We start from the raw sequence: 14,596 nt of genomic DNA, 5'->3' as shown, positions 1-14,596 counted from the left end.
TTATGGGTCCTCACATGTCTTCTTAGTAGGACCGGCCCTGGGGACGTCAGCCATGGCGGTAGCGATGTCCCCGATGTGGGCTTCCTTGGGAAGACAAACATTTTCTCATGAGGTGTGGCGTTAGTGGCAGTGCAGAGCAGTGACCGAATAGAGTGGAGCGCATCGGGGAGCACATCCTGCCAGCGGGAGGTCGGAAGGCCCCTAGACTTTAAGGCTAGCAGGGCGGCCTTCCAAACTGTCGCGTTCTCTCTTTCTACCTGTCCGTTCCCCCGGGGGTTGTAGCTGGTGGTCCTGCTCGTGGCAATACCTCTCACGAGCAGGTACTGGCGGAGTTCGTCGCTCATAAACGATGAGCCCCGGTCGCTATGGATATAGCTGGGGAAACCGAACAAGGCGAAGAGATCGTTCAGGCATTTAATGACCATAGCACTGGTCATGTCTGGGCAGGGGATGGCAAACGGAAAACGGGAGTACTCGTCAATGATAGTGAGGAAGTACGCATTGCGGTCAGAGGAGGGGAGGGGCCCTTTAAAATCAACGCTCAGGCGCTCAAAGGGGCGAGTGGCTTTTATCAGGTGTGCTCTGTCTGGCCTATAAAAGTGCGGTTTGCACTCGGCACAGACTTGGCAGTTCCTGGTCATGGTCCTGACCTCCTCGATAGAGTAAGGCAGGTTGCGGGCCTTGATGAAATGGAAGAACCTGGTGACCCCCGGGTGGCAGAGGTCATTGTGAAGGGCCCGCAGTCTATCAACCTGTGCGTTGGCACATGTACCTCGCGATAGAGCATCCGGGGGCTCATTGAGTTTCCCGGGCCGGTACAAGATATCGTAATTGTAGGTGGAAAGTTCAATTCTCCACCTCAAAATCTTGTCATTTTTGATTTTGCCCCTCTGCTTGTTATTAAACCTAAAAGCAACTGAACGCTGGTCAGTGAGTAGGGTGAATCGTTTTCCAGCCAGGTGATGCCTCCAGTGTCGCACAGCTTCCACAATGGCCTGGGCCTCCTTTTCGACAGAGGAGTGTCTGATTTCGGAGCCTTGGAGGGTTCGTGAAAAGAAGGCCACGGGCCTTCCCGCCTGGTTAAGGGTAGTGGCCAGGGCAAAGTCGGACGCATCGCACTCCACCTGGAAAGGGATGGACTCGTCCACCGCGTGCATGGTGGCTTTAGCAATGTCCTCTTTGATACGGTGGAAGGCTAAGCCGGCCTCTGCCGCCAGGGGAAAAGAGGTGGACTTGATAAGTGGGCGGGCTTTGTCCGCATAATTAGGGACCCACTGGGCGTAGTAGGAGAAAAACCCCAGGCATCTCTTCAGGGCCTTGAGGCAGTGGGGCAGGGGAAGGTCCATAAGGGGATGCATCCGGTCGGGGTCGGGGCCGATGACTCCGTGTTCCACAACACAGCCAAGGATAGCGAGGCGGGTTGTGCGGAATATGCACTTCTCCTTGTTATACGTAAGGTTTAGGAGTTGGGCAGTGCGGAGGAATTTGTCGAGATTGGCGTCATGGTCCTGCAGGTCATGGCCGCAGATGGTCACATTGTCCAGGTAGGGAAAAGTGGCCTGCAACGCATTCTGGTCGACCATCCGGTCCATCTCCCTTTGGAAAATGGAGACCCCGTTGGTGACGCCAAAGGGAACCCGAAGGAAGTGGTAGAGGCGGCCGTTTGCCTCGAAGGCAGTATACTGGCGGTCCTCATAGCGGATAGGGAGTTGGTGATATGCTGACTTAAGGTCAATGGTGGAGAATATGCGGTATTGTGCGATCTGATTGACCATATCAGATATGCGGGGGAGGGGGTATGCATCCAGTTGGGTATATCGATTAATTGTTTGGCTGTAGTCAATGACCAGGCACTGCTTCTCGCCGGTCTTGACGACCACAACCTGGGCTCGCCAGGGGCTGGTGCTAGCTTCAATAATCCCCTCCTTCAGGAGCCGCTCCACCTCAGATTTAATAAAAACTCTGTCACCAGCGCTGTATCGCCTGCTTTTGGTGGCGATGGGCTTACAGTCGTGGGCGAGGTTAGCGAACAACGGGGGGGGGGTGACTTTAAGCGTGGAGAGGCTGCAAAAGGTGCGCGGCGGGCAATTTGAAAACTGCTGGTTGCAGACTGTGAGTGGGGGAAGGGGTCCACCGTAAGCCATCGTGACACTCTTAAGGTGGCACTGAAAATCCAACCCCAGTAGAACGGCAGCGCAGAGATGGGGCAGGACAAGCAGTTTAAAGTTTCTGTACTCTGTGCCCCTCACCGAAAGGGTCACCACGCAGTAGCCGCCGACGTCCGCTGAATGGGACTTGGAGGCCATAGAGACCCGGTGGCGCGCTGGCAGGACCGGGAGAGAGTAACGCCGCACCGTGTCGGGGTGGATAAAGCTCTCCGTGCTCCCGCAGTCAAAGAGGCAGGTCATGGCGCGACCGTTTACCTTAATGTCCATCATGGACTTGGCTAGTTGGTGAGGTCTAGATTGGTCCAGTGTAACGGAGGCCAGCGTAGGGTCAGGCGTGTCGCTGCAGTCATCAGGTGAGGCGGTGGGTGAGTCGGGGGCCCGTTGCAAAAATGGCGGCCGGAACGGATCACCCATGGTCGAAGGCGTCCAATGTGGCGTCCAAGATGGCAGCGCCCATGATCCACACGTGGCTGGAGGCGTACAAGGTGGCGTCCAAGATGGCGGCATCCAAGATGGCGGCCCGCTCGGCCCACATGTGGCACTGCTGGAGTTTGGGGTAGGTTTAGCCTTGCAGACGCTGGCGTAGTGCCCTTTCGTCCCACAACCAGAGCAAGTAGCGTTTTTCGCTGGGCAGCGCGCTCTGGGGTGTTTGGCTTGGCCACAGAAGTAACACTTCGGGCCCCGGGACATCGCTGCAGAAGTTGGGCCGTTGGCGGGATGTGACGGGAGTGGCGCGGCGCCGGGTGGCGGTCCTACCGTGTCCCAGGATGGCGGTGCCCGCGCCATCCACGATGCGGCCGCGTGGTCAGGGGAGTAGGCGTCCATATTCCGGTGGGCCACGTCTAGCGAGAGTGCGAGGGCCGTGGCCTTCTTCAGGTCTAGTTCGCCCTGCTCCAATAGTCTCTGCCGGGTGTAGTTGGACCTGAGGCCCGCGACGAAGGCGTCCCGGACAAGTTCCTCCGTGTACACCGCGGCCGACACCTCTTTACATTTGCAGGCCCGGCCGAGCACCTTCAGCGCCCGTAGGTATACCTCCATCGATTCCCCGGGTTGCTGTTTGCGGGACCCCAGGAGGTGTCTGGCGTAAACCTCATTTACCGGGCGTGCGTACTGTTCTTTAAGGAGGTCGAGAGCACCCTTGTAGGTAGTCGCATCTTGGATGAGCGAATAAGCTTGGTGGCTCACCTTGGAGGTCAGAACTCTTAGTTTGTCGCCATCGTTTTGAACAGTTTCGACGGAGGCTTCTAGGAAAAATTCGAAGCATCGCAGCCAGTGTGCGAACTTGGTAGATGAATCCGCCTCTTGAGGGTCTAGTTCCAGGCGTGCTGGTTTGAGGATTTGCTCCATCGAAAAAAAGTTGAGCTAATAAAATTGATGCGCTATCAATTACTGAGAAAGACTGGAAGTTAAGAGAGTAACAAACAGGCTTTTATTAGCTAAAGAATGAAGGCATGCCTCTAGTGGTCGACCGGTCCTGAATGCCTGGGGAACTGCAGAGCAGCCGGCTTTATACCAGGGCATATGGGTGGAGCCAGGGGCATGCACAGACAGGTACAACAATGGGCAAGAGTGAACAACAGTGAAGTGAACAACAGTGAACAACAGTGGAGTGAACAACAGTGAACAACAGTGGTTTACCACAGTATTGTGGCCACGTTATCGATAAAGAGGGGTTACATAAGTCCAGCACCGGAAAATGTGTCACAACTGAGGTCGTTCCTCGGGCTGGTAAACTACTACCATAAGATCTTGCCAAATTTGTCTACAATACTACACCCACTGAACACCCTACTGCAAACTTGGGTGCCATGGAAGTGGAATGACGAATGTAGACGAGCTTTCCAGAAGACCAAAACACTAATCGCATCGAAAGAGGTATTGGCCCATTACAATCTGGCATTACCAATTCGGTTGGCATGTGATGCGTCACCCTACGGCATTGGAGCGGTGCTGTCGCACAAATTCTCGGACGGCTCAGAGAGGCCAATAGCCTTTGCGTCACGATCACTAACCTCAGCCGAGCGTAACTACGCCCAAATTGACAGGGAGGCCCTCAGCCTAGTGTGGGGAGTGAAAAAGTTCAATCACTATCTGCACGGGCAGAAATTCACCTTGCTGACTGATCACCAGCCTCTTGTTTCCATTTTTAATCCGAAGAAGGGCGTTCCAGTGATGACTGCGCAACGACTACAAAGATGGTCACTTTTTCTAGGGGCGCACCACTATGAGATTGAATATAAGGGCACGAAACAGCATGGAAATGCTGATGGGCTATCATGCCTGCCACTGCCTACTGCGGAGAAAGCACCAGCAGTGGATCCTGTCGAAATATTCCATTCGACTGTAGTTGAATACCTACCGGTAACTAACGCTTGTATCGAAAAGGAAACCCGAAATGACCCGACACTGTCTTGGGTATATGATTTGACAGTGAAGGGATGGCCAGCACATGGCGACTCACTGTTGCCAGCATTCTCGACAAGGAGAGAACAGCTGTCAGTGTGCCGGGGGACCTTGATGTGTGGATCCCAAGTGGTAATTCCACCCAAGTTAAGGGATAGAGTGCTCAATGAGCTTCATGAGGGTCATCTGGGAGGGGTAAAAATGAAAAGCCTAGCCAGGGCTTATGTGTGGTGGCCGGGAATCGATAAACAAATCGAGGACCTGACCAAGAGCTGCTCAGGATGCCAGAAAGTCCAAAATGCACCACCACAGGCCCCTCTACACCCATGGGAGTGGCCCTCATCTCCATGGCAACGGGTGCATATTGATTTTGCTGGTCCATTCATGGACTCAATGTTTTTAATAGCCGTGGATGCGCACTCGAAATGGCCTGAGGTCACCAAAATGTCCTCCACCACCACGGAGAAAACGATTGCAGTCCTACGGACCATTTTTGGCAGGAATGGCTTGCCAGAACAGGTTTGCTCCGACAATGGACCACAGTTTGTGTCCGAAGAATTCCGGAGGTTCTTGAAAAAGAATGGGGTAAGGCATTACACATCCGCCCCGTATCATCCAGCCACAAATGGATTGGCTGAGAGGTTCGTACAAACCTTTAAGAAGGCAATAAAGGCTATGTACAATGACAACATTCCACTGCAGCACAAGGTGGACAATTTCCTGTTCGCCTACCGGAATGCGACACATGCAGTCACCAACCAGGCCCCAGCCATGATGTCCTTTAACCGAAGATTAAGATCTCGCCTGGATTTGCTCAGACCAAACGTACGAAGAGATGTTGAGAGTAAGCAATTCCAGCACATCCATGAGAAGCCAACAAGGAGCTTCAATGTAGGGCAACCAGTCTTGGCCCGCGACTACCGAATAGAAAAATGGCAGCCAGGAACGATATGCACACGGCAGGGCCCACTAATGTACACAGTGGACGTTGGGGAGAGCATCGTGGGACGCCATGCTGACCAGATCCTAGAGTCACAGGAACAAGTCAACCCCATGCCTCGCCCATACGTACCTGGTGATGAACCCGATGTACAGGTCGCATCTACCCCAGAAACAGTAGCATCGGAAGCTGATGAACCAACCGACGACAGGGGGCCAGAATCGCCTCCACACCAAGAGCAAGACACTCGGGAAAGGCGCTATCCAGAAAGGATCAGGAAGCCTCCCCAAAGACTGAATATATAAATAGATTATTTTCAGCTAATATTGCATGTTAAAAGTGTTAATTGTAATTAGTTTGATATGTAATTGTTAAATGAGTGTTATGGTACTGTTAATCTAAAAGGGGAGGAATTGTAATGTACATACCTTTAAGGGGGGAACTATCTTTTACAGCTCATGTATACTGCAGTACCGGTAGTGACCACACCTGTATATAGCACTGAGTAGTAATCTGTACAGATCAGTTCCAGTGTGAGCCACGTTGGGCAGTACGGTGGCATAGTGGTTAGCACTGTTGCCTCACAGCGCCAGGGACCCGGGTTCAAATCTGCCCTCGGGTGACTGTCTGTGTGGAGTTTGCACATTCTCCCCGTGTTTGCGTGGGTTTTCTCCGGGTGCTCCGGTTTCCTCCCACAGTCCAAAGATTTGCGGGTTAGGTTGATTGGCCATGATAAAAATTGACCCTTAGTGTTAGGGGGGATTAAATACGTGGGGTTACAGGGTTACGGGGATAGGGCTTGGGTGGGATGGCTGTCAGTGTAGGGACCGGGTGCTAGGGTTTGGATGATCAGCCATGATCTCGTTGAATGGCGGAGCAGGCTCGAAGGGCCGAATGGCCTACTCCTGCTCCTATCTTCTATGTTTCTATGTTTCTAAACACCTGTTGTACCATTCTCCTGCAGTCTGTGTCTTATTATACACGGACACAACAGTACCCATCTACTACAAATTCACTTTTGCTGGCACAGAGTTGGGCTATTTGCCCAACTACTGCCCAGCGACTACCCACCAAACCCTTACGCCTGATAAAAGCAGGCGTAAGGCCTTCTTTAACCAGCATAAGGGTTAAAATAAATGTTAAAATATATTTTTTAAAAGGATTTAAACATTCACTTACATTTAAAATTAGTTTAGTGTAGGAACTGGGGTTCCTAGCCAAAGAATTGAGATCGACTCAGAAAATCAAAAACAATAAAATTTAATGAACAAACGAAGCTGTACAGGAAACTGTAGGATACAATGTAAATAGGTCTGGTCTGCTTGAAAGCCTCTCTGGAAACTGCTAGAAGGTTCCGAGCTCAACTGCTAGCAGGTTCCGAGCTCAACTGCGAGCAGGTTCCGAGCTCAACTGCTAGAAGGTTCCGAGCTCTACTGCTAGAAGGTTCCGCGCTCTGACGTCATGACGTCATCACGTTCTTCCCGCCGTTGAGAGATCAGGTGACGGACGGCATGACGTCATCACGCGGAGTACAGGAAAGAAGCCCTAGTACAGTTAACAGATACATTAAAGGTGCAGCCCCCAGCTGTACTACATTGCTCTAAAAGGAATTATATACAATTGTCCGTAATCCTCTGGTGGTTCCGCCACATTAGGTTACTTTTGTCTTATTTAAAAATGTTTAAATTTATTTTTCAAAATATTAAATTTTATTTTAAATGTTTAATTAAATGGTATTTTAATTAATTTTGAACCTGTGATTATTTATTTCTATTTCAGTGTTGTGAAATTGTATTTATTAGGTGATTTCTATCATGCTTATGAGGATTCCGTACATAAATGGAATCCCCATAAGCATAATAGGGATAAGAACATAAAAAATAGGAGCAGGAGTGGGCCATTTGGACCTTCGAGCCTGCTCTGCCATTCAATAAGATCATGGCTGATCTTCTACCTCATCTCCACTTTCCCGCACTATTCCCATATCCCTTGATTCCCTTAATGTTCAAAAATCTATCGATCCCTATCTTGAATATACTCAACGACTGAGCCTCCACAGCCTTCTGGGGTAGAGAATTCCAAAGGTTCACCACCCTCTGAGTGAAGAAATTTCTCTTCATCTCAGTCCTAAATGGCCGACCCCTTATCCTGAGACTATGACCTCTGGTTCTAGACTCCCCAGCCAGGGGAAACATCCACCCTGCATCTACCCTGTCATTGGTTGCCCTGGCCCACATGGTCCCATGGACACTTTTGAACCGCATGCGCTCCTGGGATGCATGGGCCTTTATGCAGGTGTACGCCTGCAGGCCCAGGACTGCAAGAGTCCGAAGCCCCAGTGCCATCAGGTAAGTACAGAGTTTTCTTGCAGTTCGGAGGTGTATGCAGGGAACAAGCCTCTGACCGCAATTACCAGGCCAATGTGTAATTATTATATCATTTTGATTTTTGAAAATTGCTATTTCATAACAGTGACTTCACATCACATTGTAATCTCTCTGAAAATTCAGTTGAAGAGAATATTCACAACTAGCTGGAGTGCCCGGTGGTGCCGAGGGTTTTTTGAGGGCATGTTGTTATGAAAAAAGTAGAAATAATTTTTATATATATATAAATGAGTTTGTCTGTCTGTGTGGGAAGGAGAGAGAGAGAGAGGGAAAGAGAGAGGGAGAGGGAAAGAGAGAGGGGGGAAGGAGAGAGAGAGAAAGGGGGAAGGAGAGAGAGAGCAAGAGAGAGAGAGAGGGGAAGGAGAGAGAGAGAGACTGGGGGAGAAGATAGAGACGGGGGAGAGAGAGACTGGGGGGAGAGAGGGACTGGGGGGAAGAGAGAGAGAGAGACTGGGGGAGAGAGAGAGACTGGGGGGAAGAGAGAGAGAGAGAGACTGGGGGAAGGATATATATAAACGAGTTTGTCTGTCTGTCTGTCTGTCTGTGTGGGAAGGAGAGAGAGAGAGAGAGGGAAAGAGAGAGAGAGGGAAAGAGAGAGGGGGAAGGAGAGAGAGAGAAAGGGGGAAGGAGAGAGAGAGAAAGGGGAGAGAGAGAGAGAGAGGGGAAGGAGAGAGAGAGAGACTGGGGGGAGAAGAGAGAGACGGGGGAGAGAGAGACTGGGGGGGAGAGAGGGACGGGGGAAGAGAGAGAGAGAGAGACGGGGGAAGGATATATATAAATGAGTTTGTCTGTCTGTCTATGTGGGAAGGAGAGAGAGAGACAGAGGGAAAGAGAGAGGGGGAAGGAGAGAGGGAGAAAGGGGAAGGAGAGAGAGAGAGAGAGGGAAGGAGAGAGAGAGACAGAGAGAGAGAGGGAAGGAGAGAGAGAGAGGGAAGGAGAGAGAGAGAGGGGGAAGGAGAGAGAGAGAGAGAGGGGGGAAGGAGAGAGAGAGAGAGGGGGGGAAGGAGAGAGAGAGAGAGAGGGGGGAAGGAGAGAGAGAGAGAGAGGGGGAAGGAGAGCGAGAGAGAGAGGGGAGGAGAGAGAGAGAGGGGGAAGGAGAGAGAGAGAGGGGGGGAAGGAGAGAGAGAGAGAGAGGGGGAAGGAGAGAGAGAGAGAGAGAGAGAGAGGGGAAGGAGAGAGAGAGAGACTGGGGGAGAAGAGAGAGATGGGGGGAGAGAGAGACTGTGGGGGAGAGAGGGACTGGGGGGAAGAGAGAGAGAGAGAGGGGGGGGAAGGAGAGAGAGAGAGAGAGAGAGGGGGAAGGAGAGAGAGAGAGAGGGGGGAAGGAGAGAGAGAGAGAGAGGGGGAAGGAGAGAGAGAGGGGGGAAGGAGAGAGAGAGGGGGGAAGGAGAGAGAGAGAGAGAGAGGGGGGAAGGAGAGAGAGAGAGAGAGAGAGGGGGGAAGGACTTAGAGGCAGGCCGCGGTGATCGTGCATGGCCTAGCGCTTCAGGCCCGGCTGGGCTCTCGGGCCGTGACTCACCTCAGCTGAGCTCCCGCTTTGGGAGAGAGAGAGAGAGAGGAGGGGAAGGAGAGAGAGAGAGAGAGAGAGTGGGAAGGAAAGCGAGAGAGAGAGAAATTCCGAAAACAATGCTAATGAATCAACAACTTCCTCATCTCCATTACCATTTTTTTTGCTTCAGGTCCGGCCGGTCTTTAATGGCCGCCACTCACCTCAGCTCAGCAGTTTGAAGGATTAAGCCCTGCCCACAAATGCCATGAAACACCCGTGCCCCCGTAGGCTTGGTCAACAATCACATCACTCAACGATAATGAGCGGTAGGATTGGTCAACCGCTAATGAGCGGATTTTGTCCGTTTTTTGAACGTTTTTTTTATACTGTCTGAATAATTTTTGTCTGACCAAAAAGTAAATACACCTATGACACTCCCCTAATCATAAGCTTTCTTTTGATATAACATATGTGTAGGTACGCTCTATAACTTTTGAGTGATGCCCGGACATACACACAGACAGGCAGACAGACAGACACACAGACAGACACCACGATCCTTTTATTATATATATATATATACTAGCTGGAGTGCCCGGTGGTGCCAAGGGTTTTCTGAGGGCATATTGTTATGAAAAAAGTACAAATAATTTTTATTATATATATATAAATGAGTTTGTCTGTCTGTGTGGGAAGGAGAGAGAGAGAGAGAGGGAAAGAGAGAGAGAGGGGGAAAGAGAGAGGGGGAAGGAGAGAGAGAGAAAGGGGGAAGGAGAGAGAGAGAGGGGGAAGGAGAGAGAGAGAGGGAAGGAGAGAGAGAGAGGGGGGAAGGATAGAGAGAGAGAGGGAAGGAGAGAGAGACACAGAGAGAGAGGGAAGGAGAGAGAGAGGGAAGGAGAGAGAGAGAGAGGGAAGGAGAGAGAGAGGGAAGGAGAGAGAGAGGGAAGGAGAGAGAGAGAGAGAGGGAAGGAGAGAGAGAGGGAGAGGGAAGGAGAGAGAGAGAGAGGGAAGGAGAGAGAGACAGAGAGAGAGACAGAGAGGGAAGGAGAGAGAGAGACAGAGAGGGAAGGAGAGAGAGAGAGAGAGGGAAGGAGAGAGAGAGAGAGAGAGGGAAGTAGAGAGAGAGAGGGAAGGAGAGAGAGAAAGACAGAGAGAGAAGGAGAGAGAGACAAAGGGAAGGAGAGAGAGAGAGGGAAGGAGAGAGAGAGAGAGGGGTGGGGGAAAGGGGTGGGTGGGTGGGGGAAAGGGGTGGGGGGGAAATGGTGGGGGGTGAAAGGGGTGGGGGGGAAATGGTGGGGGGTGAAAGGGGTGGGGGGGAAATGGTGGGGGGTGAAAGGGTGGGGGGGGAAAGGGGTGGGGGGGAAAGGGGTGGGGGAAAAGGGTGGGGGAAAGGGGAAAGGGGTGGGGGGAAGGGGTGGGGGGAAGGAGGGTGGGGGAAGGGGGTGGGGAAGGGGGTGTGGGGGGAAGGGGGTGGGGGGAAGGGGGTGGGAAGGGGGTGGGGGTATGGGGGGAAGTTAGAAGTTGAAGGCACTAGATAAATGCAAGATGGGTTAACGGCGTTTCTTAGAATCCCTCTGACATCCACTACAATAAATAGAGATATTTTGAAAGCATTGGCAGTGCAACCTCTCGCAGAGGTCGAGGCGGATACCGACCTGGATTAGCAGAGCCCGGCCACAGAAGCTCAGGAAGCGAGCGTCGGGGCGGCTGCAGACGAAGAAGCAGTAGCCGAGCGAGAGCAGGGCGGGCGGCGGCCAGTGCCATGGTGCGGCGGCCCGAGCGAGAGCGAGCCCGGGCGCCGGTTGGTGCAGCCCCGCAGCGGAGCAGAGGCTCCAGCACCCAGCGCCACTCAGGCTCGGAGGCGGGCAGCCGGCGCTGGCACAGCTGCTCAAAATGGCCGTCAAAGTAGGCGAGCCTCCGGGCGAAGGGCAGCGACCGCGGCTCCGAGCAGCAGCTCCTTCCCCGCCAGCCCATCTTCGCTGCTCCTACTTCCGCGAGGCCGGGGTGACAGGAGAGAGGGGAGAAAGCGGCAGAGGCCCCGTGGGCAGCGTAGCGCCTGAGGCCCGGCCCGGCCCGAGTCACCCGAGCTGAACTCCCGCTCCCTCCGATCCGAAGAGCTCGGCAGTGATATCCTGCAGAGCGGAGAGGCCCGGGTGACAGGAGAGAGGGGAGAAAGCGGAGAGAAGAAGGAGGCCAGCCTTTACCAAGATGGCGGCAATGGCGGGCTGCTGGTTTCTAATCGGGCCCAGCGGGACGGGCGCTGCCTAGCTCGGGCGTGGCTGGCGAGGAGAGTTTGAGGCCTGAGGCCTGGAGGCAGCTCATCCACCATGGATGCAAACAACCCGCGAGCAGAGAGGCCGGGGTGACAGGAGAGAGGGGAGAAAGCAGAGAGAAGGAGGAGGGTGAGGGTGGGACTGGGGCCCATGTTCGGACAGAAGCAGAGTTGCTCCATCACAAACAACAATGGCGGCCGCTTGCTTTTCAGTTTGAAGGATTAGGCCCCACCCATACACGCCATGAAATGCCCCACGTGATGCAGCGCGCTCCCCCCGTAGGATTGGTCAACCTTTACGTCACTCAACGCTAATGAGCGGTAGGATTGGTCAACCGCGAATGAGCGGAATTTTGCCATTTTTTGAAAGTTTTTGTATAAAGTCCGAACAATTTTTGTCTGACCAAAAAGTAAATATGCCTAAGACACCCTCCTAATCATAACCTTTCTTTTGATATAACATATGTGTAGGTACGCTCTATAACATTTGAGTGATGCCCGGACAGACAGACAGACAGACAGACACCACTATCCTTTTTATATATATAAACTAGCTGGGGGTGCCCGGCGGTGCCGAGGGTTTTTTGAGGGCATGTTGTTGTTGGAAGAGAGAGAGAGAGTGCGACTGGGGGGAAGAGAGAGAGAGCGACTGGGGGGAAGAGAGAGAGAGAGAATGGGGGGAAGAGAGAGAGCAAGCGACTGGGGGGAAGAGAGCGAGCGACTGGGGGGAAGAGAGCGAGCGACGGGGGGAAGAGAGCGAGCGACTGGGGGGAAGAGAGAGAGCGACGGGGGGAAGAGAGAGAGCGACTGGGGGGAAGAGAGAGAGCGACTGGGGGGAAGAGAGAGAGCGACTGGGGGGAAGAGAGAGAGCGACGGGGGGAAGAGAGAGAGCGACTGGGGGGAAGAGAGAGAGCGACTGGGGGGAAGAGAGAGAGCGACTGGGAGGAAGAGAGAAAGCGACTGGAGGGAAGAGAGTGAGCAACTGGGGGGAAGAGAGAGAGTGACTGGGGGGGAAGAGAGAGAGCGAGAGACTGGGGGGAAGAGAGAGAGCGAGAGACTGGGGGAAGAGAGAGAGCGAGAGACTCGGGGGGAAGAGAGAGCAAGAGACTGGGGGGAAGAGAGAGAGCGAGAAACTGGGGGGAAGAGAGAGAGCGAGAGACTGGGGGGAAGAGAGAGCGCGACTGGGAGGAAGGGGAAGGGAGGGGAAGGGGGAGGAAGGGGGGAGGGAAGGCGGAGAGGGAAGGGGGGAGGGAAGGGGGGAGGGAAGGGGAGGAAGGGGGGAGTGGGAGGAGGGAGGGGGAGGCGGGGGGTGAGGAGGGAGGGGGAGGGGGGAGAGAGAGGGGGGAGAGAGAGAGAGGGGGGAGGGGGGGAGAGAGAGGGGGAGGGGGGAGAGAGAGAGGGGGAAGGGGGGAGAGAGAGAGGGGGAGGGGGGAGAGAGAGGGGAGAAGAGAGAGGGGAGGGAGGGGGAGAGAGAGGGGGGAGGGGGGAGAGAGAGAGGGGGAGGGGGGGAGAGAGAGAGGGGGAGGGGGAGAGAGAGAGGGGGAGGGGGAGAGAGAGGGGGAGGAGGGAGAGAGAGAGTGGGAGGGGGAGAAAGAGAGGGGGGAGAGTGAGGGGGGAGGGGGGAGAGAGAGAGGGGGGAGGGGGGAGAGATAGAGGGGAGGAGGGGAGAGAGAGAGGGGAGGGGAGAGAGAGAGAGGGGGGTAGAGAGAGAGGGGGAGGGGGGAGAGAGAGAGGGGGGAGAGGGGGAGAGAGAGAAAGGGGGAGGGGGGAGAGAGAGAGGGGGAGGAGAGAGAGAGGGGGAGAGAGAGAGGGGGGAGAGGGGGGAGAGAGAGAGGGGGAGGGGGGAGAGAGAGAGGGGGAGGGGAGAGAGAGAGGGGGAGGGGGGGAGAGAGAGAGGGGGTAGAGAGAGAGGGGGAGGGGGGGAGAGGAGAGAGAGGGGGGAGGGGGAGAGAGAGAGGAGGGGGAGGGGGGGAGAGAGAGAGGGGGAGGAGAGAGGAGGGAGGGAGAGTGAGAGAGGGGGAGGGAGAGAGAGAGTGGGGAGGAGAGAGGGGAGGGGGAGTGAGAGAGAGGGGGAGGGGGGTGAGAGAGGGGGGAGGGGTGAGAGAGAGAGGGGGAGGGGGTGGGAGAGGGGGAGGGGGAGTGAGTGTGTGGGGTAGGGGGAGAGGAGGGGGAGAGAGAGGGGGTGGAGGGGAGTGAGTGGAGGGGGAGTGGGGGGTGGGGGGAGGAGAGGTGGGAGGGTGGAGGAGGGAGAGGGGAGAGAGGTGGAGGGGGTGGGGAGTGAGAGAGGGGTGGTGGGAGGAGGGGGGTGGGAGGGAGTGAGGGTGGGGAGGGGTGGGAGGGGGTGGAGGTGAGGAGGGGGGAGGTGGGGGGGTGGGTGGGGTGTGGGAGGTGGGAGGGGGGTGGAGAGGGGGAGGGAGGGGGAGGAGTGGGGGAGGGAGGGGGAGTGAGGGGAGGGAGGGTGTGGGAGAGAGGGGAGGGAGGTGGGGAGTGAGAGGGGTGGAGGGAGGGGGGAGAGAGAGGGGGAGGGAGGGGGAGAGGGGGGAGAGGGGGGAGAGGAGAGGGGGAGGCAGGGGGAGAGAGAGGGGAGGGAGGGGGCGGGAGGGGGTGGGGAGGGGGAGAGAAAGGGGGAGGGGGAGAGAGAGAGGGGAAGGGAGGGGGAGGGAGTGGGGTAGAGAGAGGGGGAGGAGGGGGTGATGTGCCTCAATAAATCCGAGACTCGATGTTAGCGAAACAAAACAAGGCTTTTATTGAATTAGAAGGTAACACACAGAGGAGAATGTATCTTCCATCCAGAGGTCTGCCGTACTGGATGTGCTGCAGGCTGGGCCAGCTTACATCGGAGCCAGGTATGGGCGGAGCCCTACACACAGTACAATACAATGGAAATGAAACTGAAACCAAGCACAGTCACAGGCAGAGAAATACTGATGAGTGATG

Source organism: Somniosus microcephalus, chromosome 5, assembly GCF_052327205.1.
Source record: "Somniosus microcephalus isolate GS21.2 chromosome 5, FLI_Smic_1.0, whole genome shotgun sequence".
NCBI classification, from domain to species: Eukaryota; Metazoa; Chordata; class Chondrichthyes; order Squaliformes; family Somniosidae; genus Somniosus; species Somniosus microcephalus.
The sequence above is the reverse complement of the archived record's forward strand: the minus strand, read 5'-3'. Positions refer to the sequence as shown.